The sequence below is a fragment of the Micropterus salmoides genome, unplaced genomic scaffold (assembly GCF_014851395.1).
Source record: "Micropterus salmoides isolate LMB-PRFRI ecotype aquatic unplaced genomic scaffold, ASM1485139v1 Ms_hic_scaffold_12, whole genome shotgun sequence".
NCBI classification, from domain to species: Eukaryota; Metazoa; Chordata; class Actinopteri; order Centrarchiformes; family Centrarchidae; genus Micropterus; species Micropterus salmoides.
In genome coordinates, this window is record NW_024040263.1 from 16,603,991 (window position 1) to 16,609,252 (window position 5,262).

Here is a 5,262-nt window from a genome sequence, read left to right on the forward strand (position 1 = left end):
AATGGCTTGGTAATCTAGAAAGAAAGTTTCTTCTGCCTTAGAACCAGTGATGGGAGTAATGCGTTATAAATGTAACGCAATTACAGTCATGTATTGCTTTTTGCTGTGACGCATTAACCTTAAATAACGCATTAGGCTACTACTGTCTCTTACATATATTACATTACAGATACAGATATATTATATTACAGATATTTCTTTTTCCACCCTGGTGTGCTTTTGTAAGATGGAGGAATGATGTTATTATGATGTTTTATATATATTAAGGATTTCAAATAAATAACAAAACAAGCAGAAACATTATTAAAAACATGTAGTAAATAAAAAAGTCTTTATTGTTTAAATAATGCATACATCCAATTAACCTAATCTGCATGTCTTTGTAGTGTGGGATGAAACTGGAGCCCGGAGAAAACCCACACATACACGGAGAGAATACACAAACTACACAGAGAGAGAATCAGAGCCAGAACTGAACACCAGTCTATCTCGTGCAGTCCACAGTGACAGTGAATCAGACTGAAAACATCTGGGCACATGTAGAGGAGATTACGGCTTGTGTTGCAGAAATTGGACAGAAAATTTGCGGTGTAGACAGCCACGTATCTCCTCTGATCCACATGGAGCCTCCTTCAGCTTATTTTCACCTGGCAGAGAAGAGAGTTCACTGTTACCAAGGTTCACCACCTCTGCACAGGTGCCCCACCCAACCGGTAGGAGTGCATCACACCTTACTGGTTTCCCACCCATAAAAATGAACAAAAAACATTTGTTAATATTTTAGACGTGTGGGGTCTGATTCCCCTTCACATATACTCACCTCTCTTTATATACTTATTCACTGCTCTGCACCCAGATGGTGGTCTTCTGTCTTCTCCTTTATTTCAGTCTTCAGCCTGCAAGCTTCCCATGGACCCTGAAGAAGTACAGACACTAGTGGTCAGGATGGCCCCAGTTGCTGTCGACTTTCAGCTTCACAAAGTTGAAGACACCTTTGTTTTTTTGGCGACTGGGTGGGACAGGGCGATGTCTAAATGTCCATGCCCACCTTCAAAGACCCAGCAGCTTCCAGGACCAGGGGGGAGTGTACCTGAGGAAAGATAGATTGAAACAGAGAGTTTAGGATGTTGTATGTATAAAAAAGAATAGACAGTAAACCAATATCAGCTATGATCATAGGGCAATCTGTTTTGTGTTTGTAGTTCCTACCTGAATAACAGTCCTTGGGCTCACAGGTGGTTGCCAGATAGGCTTCCCCAAAAAATATCTGTCCTGCCTCTTGTGTCTGCTAGTTAGAGGATAGCTGGAATAAAACACTGGCCCTTGCACACAAAAGCACACACAAAGAAAATAAGAAAGCAATCCATACACTAAAAAGCAAGTGTGAATTACAATCTGACAAATGAAAATGGCAAAGATGATTTAGATGTCTTGAGACTCCAGAGCGAAGTTGGGCAAAGTGTCTGCTGCTGGAAGCAGGTAGTTCATCCTATTCTTTAACCTCAGCAGCTCGTCCTGCAGCTGTCTGAGTTGCGTCGCCACGTCCTGTAAGGGAGAAGAGATTAGTTAAATAATGCTGCATGTTCAAAACGTTAGGATAGTAATGCTGTATGCCGACATCAATGCGTGTTTCATGTGTAAGTGAGAACATCTTCGGACTCTGATTGCATTTAGGTGCACAGGAAGAATAAAAACGTTTTATCTAAAGAGACAGTCAAGCCGCTTTCATGGGCCTAATTGTAGTCGTAACAATAGATGAGACTGGGGACGATAATTAAAGTTATATTTATTTTCACTATTATTCCATCCATAAAAAACCCAATGACAGAATGTTTGACTGTTTGGGACTTATACAATTTCTGTAATAAAACATCTAAAATCAAAAATCCTTTCAGATGGGGGAAAATCTTATCAAAATGGGGATCCGTGGTCTAATTTGTGGCAGTTTAGGGGTCTTTGAAATGAAAACGTTTGAGAAAAACTGTTCTATTGTGAAGCTCATTTTGTTGTATTGAGCTGAAAATTACACATGCACTCAATGCAAAAAAATTCAGATTCAACCAATCTGATAGCAGTAGAAAACACGACCAAAATCAAACATTATTTTAGATTTTTTTTAAATTATTTATTTTGTTGATTTTATGTTTTTTTTTTTTTTTTTGAAATGTGGGAGGAAACTGCAGCAACCACAGAAAACCCATGCCAACACGGGGAGTATAGAAACTCCATACCGCAAAGATCAAGGCTGGGAATCCAACCCTGATTTTTGCTGCTAGGCCACAGTGTTGAACACTGAGCTGACATGCGGCACTGAACGTTTCTCACAGCGGACAACCACCACTAAAAGCACTTTTACACTACATCACATTTACCCCATTCACACACTGAGGCAGAGGCTAAGGTGCCATCTGCCATCAGAAACAGAACAGAACTGCTGCTGTACGTCAAAATGGCCGCTATGAGAAAGGTCTGTTGACAGGTCAGGTCAGAGTGACACAGGTGAGGTTTAAGCTACTGGACAACCACATGAAGGTTGTGCTTGCAGCTTTTCCCACTGCTGAAAAGAACCTGCCAACTGCGGACTTCTTTGGGGGTGAATTGAGGAGGGCATTTATATGGATTTTCAGATACTTCACAACAGCATCATCAAAAGATGTACTGTTTGATGTTATTGCAGCCTCCAGTATTGTTTTTGGAGAGCCAAACTCCTGGTCAAGGTCTTTAATCATAGCTTTGTTGATTTTTGTCATGCAGTTCTTGGTTTTTCGAACAACAGGGCCAGTGATATTGATCTCATCCACTACCTTGTCTGACAGACGCTTGATGATGGCGTTGATGTCTGCCATCTGCACGGACCTTTTGGTTTTCAAAGGAGCCTTTGTGACAAGCGTCATGAGCAGGTCAGTGATGAGTTTGCTGGTCATATACTCTGATGTAGAAGAAGAGTAATCATTTGACACTGCGGCCATATCCCCACCTTCTGAGTGTGACACCTGATTATCGTAAAGCACTGGAGTACAGGTGCTGGTCATATAATTAGAATATCATCAAAAAGTTGATTTATTTCAGTAATTCCATTCAAAAAGTGAAACTTGGATATTATATTCATTCATTACACACAGACTGATATTTCAAATGTTTAATTTAATTGTGATGATTAAAACTGACAACTAATAAAAATCCCAAATTCAGTATCTCCAAAAATTAAAATGTTAAGACCAATACAAAAAATGGATTTTTAGAAATGTTGGCCAACTGAAAAGTATGAGCATGTACAGCACTCAATACTTAGTTGGGGCTCCTTTTGCCCGAATTACTGCAGCAATGCGGCGTGGCATGGAGTCTATCAGTCTGTGGCACTGCTCAGGTGTTAGGAGAGCCCAGGTTGATCTGATAGTGGCCTTCAGCTCTTCTGCATTGTTGGGTCTGGCATATCGCATCTTCCTCTTCACAATACCCCATAGATTTTCTATAGGGTTAAGGTCAGGAGAGTTTGCTGGCCAATTAAGAACAGGGATACCATGGTCCTTAAACCAGGTACTGGTAGCTTTGGCACTGTGCGCAGGTGCCAAGTCCTGTTGGAAAATGAAATCTGCATCTCCATAAAGTTGGTCAGCAGCAGGAAGCATGAGGTGCTCTAAAACCTTCTGGTAGATGGCTGCGTTGACCTTGGACCTCAGAGAACACAGTGGAGCAACACCAGCAGATGACATGGCACCCCAAACCATCACTGACTGTGGAAACTTTACACTGGACTTTAAGCAACGTGGATTCTGTTCCTCTCCTCTCTTCCTCCAGACTCTGGGACCTTGATTTCCAAAGGAAATGCAAAATTTACTTTCATCAGAGAACATAACTTTGGACCACTCAGCAGCAGTCCAGTCCTTTTTGTCTTTAGCCCAGGTGAGACGCTTCTGACGCTGCGTCTTGTTCAAGAGTGGCTTGACACAAGGAATGCAACAGCTGAAAGCCATGTCTTGCATATGTCTGTGCGTGGTGGTTCTTGAAGCACCGACTCCAGCTGCAGTCCACTCTCTGTGAATCTCCCCCACATTTTTGAATGGGTTTTGTTTCACAATCCTCTCCAGGGTGCGGTTATCCCTATTTCTTGTACACTTTTTTCTACCACATCTTTTCCTTCCCTTCGCCTCTCTATTAATGTGTTTGGACACAGAGCTCTGTGAACAGCCAGCCTCTTTAGCAATGACCTTTTGTGTCTTGCCCTCCTTGTGCAAGGTGTCAATGGTCGTCTTTTGGACAGCTGTCAAGTCAGCAGTCTTCCCCATGATTGTGTAGCCTACAGAACTAGACTGAGAGACCATTTGAAGGCCTTTGCAGGTGTTTTGAGTTAATTAGCTGATTAGAGTGTGGCACCAGGTGTCTTCAAAATAGAACCTTTTCACAGTATTCTAATTTTCTGAGATACTGATGTTGGGGTTTTTTTTTTTCAAAATCCATGCAGACAGATGCAGATACTTCAGCATCATTAATTGATGATATTTTTGAAGTCTGTCTGTTGCTGGCTTTAGGGCACTCCAGCCTGATAATGGCATTTTCTGGTGGTGGGATCAGCACTGTTGTTATTAGGTCTTTGATGTCAGTTAATGCACCTGCCACTTCCTCGCTGTGACTTTCTTTGTTTGATGGCTCCATCTCCATCCAGAGCAGCAGCTGCTGCAAGAACTTTTCTTCTGTGTCTACTGTGATGGCATATGCCTTCGTCCTGACAGAGGCAGAGGCACTTCTCACCCCTGGGACCGTGGGAATCTTATATGTCTGGCCAGCCATCAGATTACCGTATTTTTTATCAGTCAGCTATTTGAAAACTTCCTGATCACCCCACTGGATTTGATGTCTTCCAGTGTTTTGTTGGATTTTGCTGCAGCTTTCTCTGATAGGTTGAATTTATTAAACTGTCAACTTCATGTTTGATGGTCTCAAAATGTAGTTGAGAAAACTGCTGTTCTCTCATGCTGATCAATGTCGAGTTGCTGGTTGGATCACTAGATGCACGTCTGGGCCAAAGGGAATAAGGAACAGTTCTTGGTAAAATGCCATCGATAGATTCTTCAAAGTCATCCTCTTCCATGGGTTTAGGCTGATAGGACATAGAATCTGTGTTGGGTCTCACAAGGAAGTCTGCGTGTGTTGGCTTCAGCTCGTTCATCATTTTGTCAAACTGTTTTTTAGCAAACTTGAAAAAATTTGCGAACTGCTTGGTCAGCATTGGCGGTATCTTCTGAAGGTGCAGCCTGTGAGACA

The 5,262-nt window shown here is 42.0% G+C and overlaps 1 long non-coding RNA gene across 1 annotated transcript; it reads right to left on the reverse strand.

Moving 5' to 3' along the window:
* Positions 1-298: 298 nt before the first annotated feature.
* LOC119899227 lies at positions 299-2,784 on the reverse strand. The gene is made up of 3 exons (XR_005443753.1): positions 1,210-2,784; positions 821-1,090; positions 299-647 (listed from the first exon to the last, which is right to left on the reverse strand). It is a non-coding gene; the product is annotated as an uncharacterized LOC119899227 (long non-coding RNA).
* Between the last annotated feature and the right edge of the window lie 2,478 nt (positions 2,785-5,262).